At 36.5% G+C, this 18,736-nt stretch overlaps 6 non-coding genes across 6 annotated transcripts; all 6 read left to right on the forward strand.

The window, feature by feature from the left end:
• Nucleotides 1-5,878: 5,878 nt before the first annotated feature.
• On the forward strand, nt 5,879-5,961 carry TRNAL-UAA (transfer RNA leucine (anticodon UAA)). The gene has a single exon. It is a non-coding gene; the product is annotated as a tRNA-Leu (tRNA).
• A 2,677-nt stretch (nt 5,962-8,638) lies between these two features.
• On the forward strand, nt 8,639-8,721 carry TRNAL-UAA (transfer RNA leucine (anticodon UAA)). Its single transcript has one exon. It is a non-coding gene; the product is annotated as a tRNA-Leu (tRNA).
• Nucleotides 8,722-10,389: 1,668 nt separating this feature from the next.
• On the forward strand, nt 10,390-10,472 carry TRNAL-UAA (transfer RNA leucine (anticodon UAA)). Its single transcript has one exon. It is a non-coding gene; the product is annotated as a tRNA-Leu (tRNA).
• A 1,895-nt stretch (nt 10,473-12,367) lies between these two features.
• TRNAL-UAA (transfer RNA leucine (anticodon UAA)) lies at nt 12,368-12,450 on the forward strand. The gene has a single exon. It is a non-coding gene; the product is annotated as a tRNA-Leu (tRNA).
• A 1,669-nt stretch (nt 12,451-14,119) lies between these two features.
• TRNAL-UAA (transfer RNA leucine (anticodon UAA)) lies at nt 14,120-14,202 on the forward strand. The gene has a single exon. It is a non-coding gene; the product is annotated as a tRNA-Leu (tRNA).
• Nucleotides 14,203-16,097: 1,895 nt separating this feature from the next.
• On the forward strand, nt 16,098-16,180 carry TRNAL-UAA (transfer RNA leucine (anticodon UAA)). The gene has a single exon. It is a non-coding gene; the product is annotated as a tRNA-Leu (tRNA).
• The last annotated feature ends 2,556 nt before the right edge of the window (nt 16,181-18,736 follow it).

Raw genomic sequence — 18,736 nt, forward strand, 5'->3', positions numbered from 1 at the left:
TCTGGTGCCAAAAATTCCCGGATGCCCTGCCAACACCGAGGAATGAACCTCGGAAATGACTCTGCTGGTCCACTTATCAGGAACAAACAGTCTGTCAGGTGGACAAGAGTCAGGTCTACCAGCCTGAAATCTCTGCAACACACGTCGCAAATCCGGAGAAATGGCTGACAAAATAACTCCCTCTTTAAGAATACCAACTGGTTCTGCGACTCCAGGAGAGTCAGGCACAAAGCTCCTTGAAAGAGCATCAGCCTTCACATTCTTTGAACCTGGTAAATACGAGACCACAAAGTCAAAACGGGAGAAAAACAATGACCAACGGGCCTGTCTAGGATTCAGGCGTTTAGCAGACTCGAGATACATCAGATTTTTGTGATCAGTCAAGACCACCACACGATGCTTAGCACCCTCGAGCCAATGACGCCACTCCTCAAATGCCCACTTCATGGCCAACAACTCCCGATTGCCAACATCATAATTCCGCTCAGCAGGCGAAAACTTCCTAGAGAAAAAAGCACATGGTCTCATTACAGAGCAACCAGGGCCTCTCTGCGACAAAACGGCCCCTGCCCCAATCTCAGAAGCATCCACTTCAACCTGAAAGGGAAGTGAGACATCAGGCTGGCACAAAACAGGCGCCGAAGTAAACCGGCGCTTCAACTCTTGGAAAGCTTCCACGGCTGCAGGAGCCCAGTTAGAAACATCTGAACCTTTCTTGGTCATATCCGTCAAAGGTTTAACAACGCTAGAAAAGTTAGCGATAAAACGACGGTAGAAGTTAGCAAAACCCAAGAACTTCTGAAGACTCTTAACTGACGTGGGTTGAGTCCAATCATGAATAGCTCGGACCTTGACTGGGTCCATCTCCACCGCAGAAGGGGAAAAAATAAAACCCAAAAAGGGAACCTTCTGTACTCCAAAGAGACACTTTGAGCCCTTAACAAACAAAGCATTCTCACGCAAAACCTGAAACACCATCCTGACCTGCTCCACATGCGAGTCCCAATCATCAGAAAAAACCAGAATATCATCCAGATAAACAATCATAAATTTATCCAGATACTTCCGGAAAATATCATGCATAAAGGACTGAAACACTGAAGGAGCATTAGAGAGCCCAAAAGGCATCACCAAGTACTCAAAATGACTTTCGGGCGTATTAAATGCAGTTTTCCATTCATCTCCTTGCTTAATGCGCACAAGGTTGTACGCACCACGAAGATCTATCTTGGTGAACCACTTGGCACCTTTAATCCGGGCAAACAAGTCCGACAACAGAGGCAAAGGATACTGAAATTTAACAGTGATTTTATTCAGAAGCCGATAGTCAATACAAGGTCTCAAAGATCCGTCCTTCTTGGCCACAAAAAAGAATCCCGCACCAAGAGGGGAAGAGGATGGACGGATATGCCCCTTCTCCAGAGATTCCTTGATATACGAACGCATTGCGGTATGCTCAGGTACAGACAGATTAAATAATCTTCCCTTAGGAAATTTACTACCTGGAATCAAATCTATAGCGCAGTCACCGTCCCTATGAGGAGGCAGAGCACTGGACCTGGACTCGCTGAATACATCCTGATAATCAGACAAATACTCAGGAACTTCCGAAGGAGTAGAGGAAGCAATAGACACCGGCGGGGAATCACCATGAATTCCCTGACAGCCCCAACTTGACACAGACATTGCCTTCCAATCCAAGACTGGATTATGGGTCTGTAACCATGGCAGACCCAAAACGACCAAATCATGCATTTTATGCAGAACAAGAAAACGAATCACCTCCCGATGTTCAGGAGTCATGCACATGGTTACCTGTGTCCAAAACTGCGGTTTATTTTCTGCCAATGGCGTAGCATCAATACCTCTAAGAGGGATAGGATTTACCAACGGCTCAAGAACAAAACCACAGCGCTTGGCAAATGACAGATCCATAAGACTCAGGGCAGCACCTGAATCCACAAACGCCATAACAGGGTAGGAGGACAATGAGCAAATTAAAGTCACAGACAAAATAAATTTAGGTTGCAAATTACCAATGGTGACAGGACTAACAACCCTTATTAGGCGTTTAGAGCATGCTGATATAACATGTGTAGAATCACCACAGTAAAAACACAACCCATTCTGACGTCTATGATTTTTCCGTTCATTTCTAGTCTGAATTCTACCACATTGCATTAAATCAGGTGTTTGTTCAGACAACACCAATAGAGGATTAGCTGCTTTGCGCTCCCGCAAACGCCGGTCAATTTGAATAGCCAGCGCCATGGAATCATTCAGACTTGTAGGAATGGGGAAACCCACCATCACATTCTTAATGGCTTCAGAAAGGCCATTTCTGAAATTTGCGGCCAGAGCACACTCATTCCACTGAGTAAGCACGGACCATTTCCGAAATTTTTGGCAATACACTTCAGCTTCATCCTGGCCCTGAGAAATAGCCAGCAAGGCTTTTTCTGCCTGAATTTCAAGATTGGGTTCCTCGTAAAGCAATCCGAGCGCCAGAAAAAACGCATCAATATTTGCCAATGCCGGATCTCCTGGCGCTAGCGAGAAAGCCCAATCCTGAGGGTCGCCCCGTAAGAAAGAGATAACAATTTTAACTTGCTGAGCTGAGTCTCCAGATGAACGGGGTCTCAGAGATAGAAACAATTTACAATTATTCCTGAAATTCCTAAACTTAAATCGGTCTCCAGAGAACAGTTCAGGAATAGGTATTTTAGGTTCAGACATTGGACTACTGGTAACAAAATCTTGTATGCCCTGCACACGAGCAGCAAGCTGATCTACACTTGTAATCAAGGTCTGGACATTCATGTCTGCAGCAAGCTCAAGCCACTCAGAGGTAAAGGGGAGGAAGAAAGAGAGGGAAAAAAAAAAAAAAAAAAACAACTCAGAATTTCCTTTCTTATTATCCCACTTCTGCAATGCATTAAACATTCAACTTGGGCCTGGCATACTGTTATGACCCCAATGGCAGAGGGTCTCAAAAGTAAATACCAAGTCTGCAAACACAAAAAACCAGCTCATAGGGCAGTGGTAACTGGGCTGACCGTATATCTAATCCTAGCACCACAAATAGCAGCAGCCGGGGAACGTGCCTACGTTGGTTCTAGACGTCTCGCGCCAGCCGGGGAACTAACTAACCCTAAAAGGGAAAAGATAGACCTTTCTTGCCTCCAGAGAAAAGACCCCAAAAGTTGGATACAAGCCCCCAACAAATAATAACGGTGAGGTAAGAAGAAAAGACAAACGTAAGAATGAACTAGATATTTAGCAAAGAGAGGCCCACTGACTAATAGCAGAATATAGTAAGATGACTTATACGGTCAGCAAAAACCCTATCAAAATTTCCACGCTGGATATTCAAGAACCCCCGAACCGTCTAACGGCCCGGGGGGAGAATACCAGCCCCCTAGAGCTTCCAGCAAAATCAGGAATCACATTTAGTACAAGCTGGACAAAAAATAAGAACAATGCAAATAACCAAAAAACCAAGAAGCAGGACTTAGCTTAATTTTGCAAGATCCAGGACCAGCAGACAGGAGCAAACAGAAAGGAACTGATTACAACGATGCCAGGCACCAGACTGAGAATTCAGGAAGTTTATATAGCAACACCCCTGGACTAATGACCCAGGTGGGTGCCAAACTGAGGAAAGACAATCCCAGAGTCATATCACCAGTGACCACAAGAGGGAGCCAAAAAAGTCTAATTCACAACACCACTCCTGGTATGATTTTTATACTTCAAATTCTACAAGGTTTCTGAAAATGGAGTAATGGGGTTTTGCGATCCAGGATCCATACAGGACGCCTGCACACACATGGGTAAATTCATTTAATTGTGTCTGTCTTTTGCACTTATAATGACGGTTTCATGATGTGCGGGGAGTTCCTTTAGATAACGTACTTTAAAGCAGACTACTTGGTCTAATCACCGCCTGCCACTGATAGCAGGTCCCAGGCTTGGAACAGCATTTACCGATATGCACATGATTGGGGAGTAGTATTTTTTGCTTTTGCTTTTACTTGTGTTCGGGTATTCCTGGAAAGCTTTTATGATGTACTTAGGATATAGTTGCTAGCTGTTACATATTTATTATTTGATGGTATCTTTATGTATTTGATTTTTGGAAATAAAATTCAACTGATTGTAAATTTACATTGGCCAGTTTTGACTCTCAATTCTCCTTTATACTACTATTTGTATGAAGAGTCGCCATTTATGTGCTACCTATAACTGACGTCTTATTTTTTCTAAAAGAAATGTTCTTGTAGCCAGGTAGTGCAGTATTAACCCTTCAGTGCCCCTGACTATCACCCTTTAATGTTTATTTTTTTCCATTATGAGATGAATCTCTAGTACATTAAAGCATGATATTACATTAAGTTCCAAACTTACAATTTGAGGGGCCTCGAACCCCACTCCTGGTATGAGTCTTATACTTGAAATTCTACAAGTTTCTGAAAATGGAGTAATGTTTGAGCAAAAGAAAAGTTCTTGTTGCCAGATAGCACAGTATTAAACCTTCAATGCACCTGACAATCGCCCTTTTATGTTTATTTTTTCCATTATGAGATGAATCTCTAGTACATTAGAGCATGATATTACAGTAAGCTCCAAACTTAAAAATTGAGGGGTTCGAACCTCATTCCTGGTATGAGTTGTACACTTGAAATTTTACAAGATTTCTGAAAAATGATTAATATTTCAGCAAAAGAATTGTTCTTGTTGCCAGAGAGTGCAGTATTAACCCTTCAATTAACCCTTTAATATGCCCTTTTATGTTTATTTTTTCCATTATGAGATGAATCTCTAGTACCTTCGAGCATGATATTACAGTAAGCTCCAAACTTAAAAATTGAGGGGTTCGAACCTCATTTCTGGTATCAGTTTTACACTTGAAATTCTACAAGATTTCTGAAAAATGATTATTATTTCAGCAAAAGAATTGTTCTTGTTGCCAGAGAGTGCAGTATTAACCCTTCCATGCACCCATTTATGTTTATTTTTTCCATTATGAGATTAATCTCTAGTACATTAGAGCATGATATTACATTAAGTTCCAAACTTAAAAATTGAGGGGGTTCGAACCCCACTCCTGGTATGATTTTTATACTTCAAATTCTACAAGGTTTCTGAAAATGGAGTAATGTTTGAGCACAAGAAAAGTTTGTGTTGCCCGATAGCACAGTATTAATCTTCAATATACCTGACTATCGCCCTTTTATGTTTATTTTTTCCATTATGAGATGAATCTCTAGTACATTAGAGCATGATATTACAGTAAGTTCCAAACTTAAAAATTGAGGAAAATGTAGGGATTAAGGCAAATTTGAATATTTGAGGTAAATATTCAAACTACAGTCCCAAAGAAACATTTGATGTTAAAATAATATCAGAAATATAGCGCAATCCATTCACAAAAAAACATTATCTACTAGAGGGGGGTAATCCAGAAAAAAACATGGTCAGTGTGCGTAGGATGTCATGAAATGTAAAATACACCTGAGAAAATCTGGCCTATGGTAAAGTGATGAATTTGATAAATATGAGCTTTTTTGGAGAGGTTAAAGTGTTTAAATAAACTAAAACTTTGTGCTTAGTGTTGTTGACAAATCTCGATGGCATTTTATTCTAATATTCACTCTTGGTCACCACACTGAACATGTAATCAAAAATGAAAATCTACAAAAGGGGAAAAATATTTTTTTCTGGATGAAATTTACAGTCAACAGTAAGGTTCCCATTAAAAGTCTGTGTATTGCTCTTGATAAGTGTCTTAAAAAAATCTGTTAGTACAAACTTCATAAGAGAGCACACATTCAATAAACACTAGCTGCCTACGAAATCCAAAACTTCATGTGCATTCACCAGGATGGCTGAGTGGTTAAGGCGTTGGACTTAAGATCCAATGGATATGTATCCTCGTGGGTTCGAACCCCACTCCTGGTATGAGTTTTACACTTGAAATTCTACAAGATTTCTGAAAAAAGAGTAATGTTTCAGCAAAAGAAATGTTTTTGTAGCCAGGTAGTGCAGTATTAACCCTTCAGTGCCCCTGACTATCACCCTTTAATGTTTATTTTTTTCCATTATGAGATGAATCTCTAGTACATTAGAGCATGATATTACAGTAAGCTCCAAACTTAAAAATTGAGGGGTTCGAACCTCATTTCTGGTATGAGTTTTACACTTGAAATTCTACAAGTTTCTGAAAATGGAGTAATGTTTGGGCAAAAGAAAAGTTCTTGTTGCCAGATAGCACAGTATTAAACCTTCAATGCACCTGACAATCGCCCTTTTATGTTTATTTTTTCCATTATGAGATGAATCTCTAGTACATTAGAGCATGATATTACAGTAAGCTCCAAACTTAAAAATTGAGGGGTTCGAACCTCATTTCTGGTATGAGTTTTACACTTGAAATTCTACAAGATTTCTGAAAAATGTTTAATATTTCAGCAAAAGAATTGTTCTTGTTGCCAGAGAGTGCAGTATTAACCCATCAATTAACCCTTCCATACGCCCTTTTATGTTTATTTTTTCCATTATGAGATTAATCTCTAGTACATTAGAGCATGATATTACATTAAGTTCCAAACTTAAAAATTGAGGGGGTTCGAACCCCACTCTGTTATGACCCCAATGGCAGAGGGTCTCAAAAGTAAATACCAAGTCTGCAAACACAAAAAAACAGCTCATAGGGCAGTGGTAACTGGGCTGACCGTATATCTAATCCTAGCACCACAAATAGCAGCAGCCGGGGAACGTGCCTACGTTGGTTCTAGACGTCTCGCGCCAGCCGGGGAACTAACTAACCCTAAAAGGGAAAAGATAGACCTTTCTTGCCTCCAGAGAAAAGACCCCAAAAGTTGGATACAAGCCCCCAACAAATAATAACGGTGAGGTAAGAAGAAAAGACAAACGTAAGAATGAACTAGATATTTAGCAAAGAGAGGCCCACTGACTAATAGCAGAATATAGTAAGATGACTTATACGGTCAGCAAAAACCCTATCAAAATTTCCACGCTGGATATTCAAGAACCCCTGAACCGTCTAATGGCCCGGGGGGAGAATACCAGCCCCTTAGAGCTTCCAGCAAAATCAGGAATCACATTTAGTACAAGCTGGACAAAAAATAAGAACAATGCAAATAACCAAAAAACCAAGAAGCAGGACTTAGCTTAATTATGCAAGATCCAGGAACAGCAGACAGGAGCAAACAGAAAGGAACTGATTACAACGATGCCAGGCACCAGACTGAGAATTCAGGAAGTTTATATAGCAACACCCCTGGACTAACGACCCAGGTGGGTGCCAAACTGAGGAAAGACAATCCCAGAGTCATATCACCAGTGACCACAAGAGGGAGCCAAAAAAGTCTAATTCACAACACCACTCCTGGTATGATTTTTATACTTCAAATTCTACAAGGTTTCTGAAAATGGAGTAATGTTTGAGCACAAGAAAAGTTTGTGTTGCCCGATAGCACAGTATTAATCTTCAATATACCTGACAATCACCCTTTTATGTTTATTTTTTCCATTATGAGATGAATCTCTAGTACATTAGAGCATGATATTACAGTAAGCTCCAAACTTAAAAATTGAGGGGTTCGAACCTCATTCCTGGTATGAGTTGTACACTTGAAATTCTACAAGATTTCTGAAAAATGATTAATATTTCAGCAACAGGATTGTTCTTGTTGCCAGAGAGTGCAGTATTAACCCTTCAATTAACCCTTCCATATGCCCTTTTATGTTTATTTTTTCCATTATGAGATTAATCTCTAGTACATTTGAGCATGATATTACATTAAGTTCCAAACTTAAAAATTGAGGGGGTTCGAACCCCACTCCTGGTATGATTTTTATACTTCAAATTCTACAAGGTTTCTGAAAATGGAGTAATGTTTGAGCACAAGAAAAGTTTGTGTTGCCCGATAGCACAGTATTAATCTTCAATATACCTGACTATCGCCCTTTTATGTTTATTTTTTCCATTATGAGATGAATCTCTAGTACATTAGAGCATGATATTACAGTAAGTTCCAAACTTAAAAATTGAGGAAAATGTAGGGATTAAGGCAAATTTGAATATTTGAGGTAAATATTCAAACTACAGTCCCAAAGAAACATTTGATGTTAAAATAATATCAGAAATATAGCGCAATCCATTCACAAAAAACATTATCTACTAGAGGGGGGTAATCCAGAAAAAAACATGGCCAGTGTGCGTAGGATGTCATGAAATGTAAAATACGCCTGAGAAAATCTGGCCTATGGTAAAGTGATGAATTTGACAAATATGAGCTTTTTTGGAGAGGTTAAAGTGTTTAAATAAACTAAAACCTTGTGCTTAGTGTTGTTGACAAATCTCGATGGCATTTTATTCTAATATTCACTCTTGGTCACCACACTAAACATGTAATCAAAAATGAAAATCTACAAAAGGGGAAAAATATTTTTTTCTGGATGAAATTTACAGTCAACAGTAAGGTTCCTATTAAAAGTCTGTGTATTGCTCTTGATAAGTGTCTTAAAAAAATCTGTTAGTGCAAACTTCATAAGAGAGCACACATTCAATAAACACTAGCTGCCTACGAAATCCAAAACTTCATGTGCATTCACCAGGATGGCCGAGTGGTTAAGGCGTTGGACTTAAGATCCAATGGATATGTATCCTCGTGGGTTCGAACCCCACTCCTGGAATGAGTTTTACACTTGAAATTCTACAAGATTTCTGAAAAAAGAGTAATGTTTCAGCAAAAGAAATGTTCTTGTAGCCAGGTAGTGCAGTATTAACCCTTCAGTGCCCCGACTATCACCCTTTAATGTTTATTTTTTTCCATTATGAGATGAATCTCTAGTACATTAGAGCATGATATTACATTAAGTTCCAAACTTACAATTTGAGGGGCCTCGAACCCCACTTCTGGTATGAGTCTTATACTTGAAATTCTACAAGTTTCTGAAAATGGAGTAATGTTTGAGCAAAAGAAAAGTTCTTGTTGCCAGATAGCACAGTATTAAACTTTCAATGCACCTGACAATCGCCCTTTTATGTTTATTTTTTCCATTATGAAATGAATCTCTAGTACATTAGAGCATGATATTACAGTAAGCTCCAAACTTAAAAATTGAGGGGTTCGAACCTCATTCCTGGTATGAGTTGTACACTTGAAATTTTACAAGATTTCTGAAAAATGATTAATATTTCAGCAAAAGAATTGTTCTTGTTGCCAGAGAGTGCAGTATTAACCCTTCAATTAACCCTTTAATATGCCCTTTTATGTTTATTTTTTCCATTATGAGATGAATCTCTAGTACCTTCGAGCATGATATTACAGTAAGCTCCAAACTTAAAAATTGAGGGGTTCGAACCTCATTTCTGGTATCAGTTTTACACTTGAAATTCTACAAGATTTCTGAAAAATGATTATTATTTCAGCAAAAGAATTGTTCTTGTTGCCAGAGAGTGCAGTATTAACCCTTCCATACACCCATTTATGTTTATTTTTTCCATTATGAGATTAATCTCTAGTACATTAGAGCATGATATTACATTAAGTTCCAAACTTAAAAATTGAGGGGGTTCGAACCCCACTCCTGGTATGATTTTTATACTTCAAATTCTACAAGGTTTCTGAAAATGGAGTAATGTTTGAGCACAAGAAAAGTTTGTGTTGCCCGATAGCACAGTATTAATCTTCAATATACCTGACTATCGCCCTTTTATGTTTATTTTTTCCATTATGAGATGAATCTCTAGTACATTAGAGCATGATATTACAGTAAGTTCCAAACTTAAAAATTGAGGAAAATGTAGGGATTAAGGCAAATTTGAATATTTGAGGTAAATATTCAAACTACAGTCCCAAAGAAACATTTGATGTTAAAATAATATCAGAAATATAGCGCAATCCATTCACAAAAAAACATTATCTACAAGAGGGGGGTAATCCAGAGAAAAACATGGTCAGTGTGCGTAGGATGTCATGAAATGTAAAATACGCCTGAGAAAATCTGGCCTATGGTAAAGTGATGAATTTGATAAATATGAGCTTTTTTGGAGAGGTTAAAGTGTTTAAATAAACTAAAACTTTGTGCTTAGTGTTGTTGACAAATCTCGATGGCATTTTATTCTAATATTCACTCTTGGTCACCACACTGAACATGTAATCAAAAATGAAAATCTACAAAAGGGGAAAAATATTTTTTTCTGGATGAAATTTACAGTCAACAGTAAGGTTCCCATTAAAAGTCTGTGTATTGCTCTTGATAAGTGTCTTAAAAAAATCTGTTAGTGCAAACTTCATAAGAGAGCACACATTCAATAAACACTAGCTGCCTACGAAATCCAAAACTTCATGTGCATTCACCAGGATGGCCGAGTGGTTAAGGCGTTGGACTTAAGATCCAATGGATATGTATCCTCGTGGGTTCGAACCACACTCCTGGTATGAGTTTTACACTTGAAATTCTACAAGATTTCTGAAAAAAGAGTAATGTTTCAGCAAAAGAAATGTTTTTGTAGCCAGGTAGTGCAGTATTAACCCTTCAGTGCCCCTGACTATCACCCTTTAATGTTTATTTTTTTCCATTATGAGATGAATCTCTAGTACATTAGAGCATGATATTACAGTAAGCTCCAAACTTAAAAATTGAGGGGTTCGAACCTCATTTCTGGTATGAGTTTTACACTTGAAATTCTACAAGTTTCTGAAAATGGAGTAATGTTTGGGCAAAAGAAAAGTTCTTGTTGCCAGATAGCACAGTATTAAACCTTCAATGCACCTGACAATCGCCCTTTTATGTTTATTTTTTCCATTATGAGATGAATCTCTAGTACATTAGAGCATGATATTACAGTAAGCTCCAAACTTAAAAATTGAGGGGTTCGAACCTCATTTCTTGTATGAGTTTTACACTTGAAATTCTACAAGTTTCTGAAAATGGAGTAATGTTTGAGCAAAAGAAAAGTTCTTGTTGCCAGATAGCACAGTATTAAACTTTCAATGCACCTGACAATCGCCCTTTTATGTTTATTTTTTCCATTATGAGATGAATCTCTAGTAGATTAGAGCATGATATTACAGTAAGCTCCAAACTTAAAAATTTAGGGGTTCGAACCTCATTCCTGGTATGAGTTGTACACTTGAAATTTTACAAGATTTCTGAAAAATGATTAATATTTCAGCAAAAGAATTGTTCTTGTTGCCAGAGAGTGCAGTATTAACCCTTCAATTAACCCTTTAATATGCCCTTTTATGTTTATTTTTTCCATTATGAGATGAATCTCTAGTACCTTCGAGCATGATATTACAGTAAGCTCCAAACTTAAAAATTGAGGGGTTCGAACCTCATTTCTGGTATCAGTTTTACACTTGAAATTCTACAAGATTTCTGAAAAATGATTATTATTTCAGCAAAAGAATTGTTCTTGTTGCCAGAGAGTGCAGTATTAACCCTTCCATACACCCATTTATGTTTATTTTTTCCATTATGAGATTAATCTCTAGTACATTAGAGCATGATATTACATTAAGTTCCAAACTTAAAAATTGAGGGGGTTCGAACCCCACTCCTGGTATGATTTTTATACTTCAAATTCTACAAGGTTTCTGAAAATGGAGTAATGTTTGAGCACAAGAAAAGTTTGTGTTGCCCGATAGCACAGTATTAATCTTCAATATACCTGACTATCGCCCTTTTATGTTTATTTTTTCCATTATGAGATGAATCTCTAGTACATTAGAGCATGATATTACAGTAAGTTCCAAACTTAAAAATTGAGGAAAATGTAGGGATTAAGGCAAATTTGAATATTTGAGGTAAATATTCAAACTACAGTCCCAAAGAAACATTTGATGTTAAAATAATATCAGAAATATAGCGCAATCCATTCACAAAAAAACATTATCTACTAGAGGGGGGTAATCCAGAAAAAAACATGGTCAGTGTGCGTAGGATGTCATGAAATGTAAAATATGCCTGAGAAAATCTGGCCTATGGTAAAGTGATGAATTTGATAAATATGAGCTTTTTTGGAGAGGTTAAAGTGTTTAAATAAACTAAAACTTTGTGCTTAGTGTTGTTGACAAATCTCGATGGCATTTTATTCTAATATTCACTCTTGGTCACCACACTGAACATGTAATCAAAAATGAAAATCTACAAAAGGGGAAAAATATTTTTTTCTGGATGAAATTTACAGTCAACAGTAAGGTTCCTATTAAAAGTCTGTGTATTGCTCTTGATAAGTGTCTTAAAAAAATCTGTTAGTGCAAACTTCATAAGAGAGCACACATTCAATAAACACTAGCTGCCTACGAAATCCAAAACTTCATGTGCATTCACCAGGATGGCCGAGTGGTTAAGGCGTTGGACTTAAGATCCAATGGATATGTATCCTCGTGGGTTCGAACCCCACTCCTGGTATGAGTTTTACACTTGAAATTCTACAAGATTTCTGAAAAAAGAGTAATGTTTCATCAAAAGAAATGTTCTTGTAGCCAGGTAGTGCAGGATTAACCCTTCAGTGCCCCTGACTATCACCCTTTAATGTTTATTTTTTTCCATTATGAGATGAATCTCTAGTACATTAGAGCATGATATTACATTAAGTTCCAAACTTACAATTTGAGGGGCCTCGAACCCCACTTCTGGTATGAGTCTTATACTTGAAATTCTACAAGTTTCTGAAAATGGAGTAATGTTTGAGCAAAAGAAAAGTTCTTGTTGCCAGATAGCACAGTATTAAACTTTCAATGCACCTGACAATCGCCCTTTTATGTTTATTTTTTCCATTATGAAATGAATCTCTAGTACATTAGAGCATGATATTACAGTAAGCTCCAAACTTAAAAATTGAGGGGTTCGAACCTCATTCCTGGTATGAGTTGTACACTTGAAATTTTACAAGATTTCTGAAAAATGATTAATATTTCAGCAAAAGAATTGTTCTTGTTGCCAGAGAGTGCAGTATTAACCCTTCAATTAACCCTTTAATATGCCCTTTTATGTTTATTTTTTCCATTATGAGATGAATCTCTAGTACCTTCGAGCATGATATTACAGTAAGCTCCAAACTTAAAAATTGAGGGGTTCGAACCTCATTTCTGGTATCAGTTTTACACTTGAAATTCTACAAGATTTCTGAAAAATGATTATTATTTCAGCAAAAGAATTGTTCTTGTTGCCAGAGAGTGCAGTATTAACCCTTCCATACACCCATTTATGTTTATTTTTTCCATTATGAGATTAATCTCTAGTACATTAGAGCATGATATTACATTAAGTTCCAAACTTAAAAATTGAGGGGGTTCGAACCCCACTCCTGGTATGATTTTTATACTTCAAATTCTACAAGGTTTCTGAAAATGGAGTAATGTTTGAGCACAAGAAAAGTTTGTGTTGCCCGATAGCACAGTATTAATCTTCAATATACCTGACTATCGCCCTTTTATGTTTATTTTTTCCATTATGAGATGAATCTCTAGTACATTAGAGCATGATATTACAGTAAGTTCCAAACTTAAAAATTGAGGAAAATGTAGGGATTAAGGCAAATTTGAATATTTGAGGTAAATATTCAAACTACAGTCCCAAAGAAACATTTGATGTTAAAATAATATCAGAAATATAGCGCAATCCATTCACAAAAAAACATTATCTACAAGAGGGGGGTAATCCAGAGAAAAACATGGTCAGTGTGCGTAGGATGTCATGAAATGTAAAATACGCCTGAGAAAATCTGGCCTATGGTAAAGTGATGAATTTGATAAATATGAGCTTTTTTGGAGAGGTTAAAGTGTTTAAATAAACTAAAACTTTGTGCTTAGTGTTGTTGACAAATCTCGATGGCATTTTATTCTAATATTCACTCTTGGTCACCACACTGAACATGTAATCAAAAATGAAAATCTACAAAAGGGGAAAAATATTTTTTTCTGGATGAAATTTACAGTCAACAGTAAGGTTCCCATTAAAAGTCTGTGTATTGCTCTTGATAAGTGTCTTAAAAAAATCTGTTAGTGCAAACTTCATAAGAGAGCACACATTCAATAAACACTAGCTGCCTACGAAATCCAAAACTTCATGTGCATTCACCAGGATGGCCGAGTGGTTAAGGCGTTGGACTTAAGATCCAATGGATATGTATCCTCGTGGGTTCGAACCACACTCCTGGTATGAGTTTTACACTTGAAATTCTACAAGATTTCTGAAAAAAGAGTAATGTTTCAGCAAAAGAAATGTTTTTGTAGCCAGGTAGTGCAGTATTAACCCTTCAGTGCCCCTGACTATCACCCTTTAATGTTTATTTTTTTCCATTATGAGATGAATCTCTAGTACATTAGAGCATGATATTACAGTAAGCTCCAAACTTAAAAATTGAGGGGTTCGAACCTCATTTCTGGTATGAGTTTTACACTTGAAATTCTACAAGTTTCTGAAAATGGAGTAATGTTTGGGCAAAAGAAAAGTTCTTGTTGCCAGATAGCACAGTATTAAACCTTCAATGCACCTGACAATCGCCCTTTTATGTTTATTTTTTCCATTATGAGATGAATCTCTAGTACATTAGAGCATGATATTACAGTAAGCTCCAAACTTAAAAATTGAGGGGTTCGAACCTCATTTCTGGTATGAGTTTTACACTTGAAATTCTACAAGTTTCTGAAAATGGAGTAATGTTTGAGCAAAAGAAAAGTTCTTGTTGCCAGATAGCACAGTATTAAACTTTCAATGCACCTGACAATCGCCCTTTTATGTTTATTTTTTCCATTATGAGATGAATCTCTAGTACATTAGAGCATGATATTACAGTAAGCTCCAAACTTAAAAATTTAGGGGTTCGAACCTCATTCCTGGTATGAGTTGTACACTTGAAATTTTACAAGATTTCTGAAAAATGATTAATATTTCAGCAAAAGAATTGTTCTTGTTGCCAGAGAGTGCAGTATTAACCCTTCAATTAACCCTTTAATATGCCCTTTTATGTTTATTTTTTCCATTATGAGATGAATCTCTAGTACCTTCGAGCATGATATTACAGTAAGCTCCAAACTTAAAAATTGAGGGGTTCGAACCTCATTTCTGGTATCAGTTTTACACTTGAAATTCTACAAGATTTCTGAAAAATGATTATTATTTCAGCAAAAGAATTGTTCTTGTTGCCAGAGAGTGCAGTATTAACCCTTCCATACACCCATTTATGTTTATTTTTTCCATTATGAGATTAATCTCTAGTACATTAGAGCATGATATTACATTAAGTTCCAAACTTAAAAATTGAGGGGGTTCGAACCCCACTCCTGGTATGATTTTTATACTTCAAATTCTACAAGGTTTCTGAAAATGGAGTAATGTTTGAGCACAAGAAAAGTTTGTGTTGCCCGATAGCACAGTATTAATCTTCAATATACCTGACTATCGCCCTTTTATGTTTATTTTTTCCATTATGAGATGAATCTCTAGTACATTAGAGCATGATATTACAGTAAGTTCCAAACTTAAAAATTGAGGAAAATGTAGGGATTAAGGCAAATTTGAATATTTGAGGTAAATATTCAAACTACAGTCCCAAAGAAACATTTGATGTTAAAATAATATCAGAAATATAGCGCAATCCATTCACAAAAAAACATTATCTACTAGAGGGGGGTAATCCAGAAAAAAACATGGTCAGTGTGCGTAGGATGTCATGAAATGTAAAATATGCCTGAGAAAATCTGGCCTATGGTAAAGTGATGAATTTGATAAATATGAGCTTTTTTGGAGAGGTTAAAGTGTTTAAATAAACTAAAACTTTGTGCTTAGTGTTGTTGACAAATCTCGATGGCATTTTATTCTAATATTCACTCTTGGTCACCACACTGAACATGTAATCAAAAATGAAAATCTACAAAAGGGGAAAAATATTTTTTTCTGGATGAAATTTACAGTCAACAGTAAGGTTCCTATTAAAAGTCTGTGTATTGCTCTTGATAAGTGTCTTAAAAAAATCTGTTAGTGCAAGCTTCATAAGAGAGCACACATTCAATAAACACTAGCTGCCTACGAAATCCAAAACTTCATGTGCATTCACCAGGATGGCCGAGTGGTTAAGGCGTTGGACTTAAGATCCAATGGATATGTATCCTCGTGGGTTCGAACCCCACTCCTGGTATGAGTTTTACACTTGAAATTCTACAAGATTTCTGAAAAAAGAGTAATGTTTCATCAAAAGAAATGTTCTTGTAGCCAGGTAGTGCAGGATTAACCCTTCAGTGCCCCTGACTATCACCCTTTAATGTTTATTTTTTTCCATTATGAGATGAATCTCTAGTACATTAGAGCATGATATTACATTAAGTTCCAAACTTACAATTTGAGGGGCCTCGAACCCCACTTCTGGTATGAGTCTTATACTTGAAATTCTACAAGTTTCTGAAAATGGAGTAATGTTTGAGCAAAAGAAAAGTTCTTGTTGCCAGATAGCACAGTATTAAACTTTCAATGCACCTGACAATCGCCCTTTTATGTTTATTTTTTCCATTATGAAATGAATCTCTAGTACATTAGAGCATGATATTACAGTAAGCTCCAAACTTAAAAATTGAGGGGTTCGAACCTCATTCCTGGTATGAGTTGTACACTTGAAATTTTACAAGATTTCTGAAAAATGATTAATATTTCAGCAAAAGAATTGTTCTTGTTGCCAGAGAGTGCAGTATTAAACCTTCAATTAACCCTTTAATATGCCCTTTTATGTTTATTTTTTCCATTATGAGATGAATCTCTAGTACCTTCGAGCATGATATTACAGTAAGCTCCAAACTTAAAAATTGAGGGGTTCGAACCTCATTTCTGGTATCAGTTTTACACTTGAAATTCTACAAGATTTCTGAAAAATGATTATTATTTCAGCAAAAGAATTGTTCTTGTTGCCAGAGAGTGCAGTATTAACCCTTCCATACACCCATTTATGTTTATTTTTTCCATTATGAGATTAATCTCTAGTACATTAGAGCATGATATAACATTAAGTTCCAAACTTAAAAATTGAGGGGGTTCGAACCCCACTCCTGGTATGATTTTTATACTTCGAATTCTACAAGGTTTCTGAAAATGGAGTAATGTTTGAGCACAAGAAAAGTTTGTGTTGCCCGATAGCACAGTATTAATCTTCAATATACCTGACTATCGCCCTTTTATGTTTATTTTTTCCATTATGAGATGAATCTCTAGTACATTAGAGCATGATATTACAGTAAGTTCCAAACTTAAAAATTGAGGAAAATGTAGGGATTAAGGCAAATTTGAATATTTGAGGTAAATATTCAAACTACAGTCCCAAAGAAACATTTGATGTTAAAATAATATCAGAAATATAGCGCAATCCATTCACAAAAAAACATTATCTACAAGAGGGGGGTAATCCAGAGAAAAACATGGTCAGTGTGCGTAGGATGTCATGAAATGTAAAATACGCCTGAGAAAATCTGGCCTATGGTAAAGTGATGAATTTGACAAATATGAGCTTTTTTGGAGAGGTTAAAGTGTTTAAATAAACTAAAACTTTGTGCTTAGTGTTGTTGACAAATCTCGATGGCATTTTATTCTAATATTCACTCTTGGTCACCACACTGAACATGTAATCAAAAATGAAAATCTACAAAAGGGGAAAAATATTTTTTTCTGGATGAAATTTACAGTCAACAGTAAGGTTCCCATTAAAAGTCTGTGTATTGCTCTTGATAAGTGTCTTAAAAAAATCTGTTAGTGCAAACTTCATAAGAGAGCACACATTCAATAAACACTAGCTGCCTACGAAATCCAAAACTTCATGTGCATTCACCAGGATGGCCGAGTGGTTAAGGCGTTGGACTTAAGATAAGTATGGATCTTAGTATGGATATGTATCCTCGTGGGTTCGAACCCCACTCCTGGTATGAGTTTTACACTTGAAATTCTACAAGATTTCTGAAAAAAGAGTAATGTTTCAGCAAAAGAAATGTTTTTGTAACCAGGTAGTGCAGTATTAACCCTTCAGTGCCCCTGACTATCACCCTTTAATGTTTATTTTTTTCCATTATGAGATGAATCTCTAGTACATTAGAGCATGATATTACAGTAAGCTCCAAACTTAAAAATTGAGGGGTTCGAACCTCATTTCTGGTATGAGTTTTACACTTGAAATTCTACAAGTTTCTGAAAATGGAGTAATGTTTGGGCAAAAGAAAAGTTCTTGTTGCCAGATAGCACAGTATTAAACCTTCAATGCACCTGACAATCGCCCTTTTATGTTTATTTTTTCCATTATGAGATGAATCTCTAGTACATTAGAGCATGATATTACAGTAAGCTCCAAACTTAAAAATTGAGGGGTTCGAACCTCATTTCTGGTATGAGTTTTACACTTGAAATTCTACAAGTTTCTGAAAATGGAGTAATGTTTGAGCAAAAGAAAAGTTCTTGTTGCCAGATAGCACAGTATTAAACTTTCAATGCACCTGACAATCGCCCTTTTATGTTTATTTTTTCCATTATGAAATGAATCTCTAGTACATTAGAGCATGATATTACAGTAAGCTCCAAACTTAAAAATTGAGGGGTTCGAACCTCATTCCTGGTATGAGTTGTACACTTGAAATTTTACAAGATTTCTGAAAAATGATTAATATTTCAGCAAAAGAATTGTTCTTGTTGCCAGAGAGTGCAGTATTAACCCTTCAATTAACCC

This window comes from Ranitomeya variabilis, chromosome 2 (genome assembly GCF_051348905.1).
Source record: "Ranitomeya variabilis isolate aRanVar5 chromosome 2, aRanVar5.hap1, whole genome shotgun sequence".
NCBI lineage: Eukaryota > Metazoa > Chordata > Amphibia > Anura > Dendrobatidae > Ranitomeya > Ranitomeya variabilis.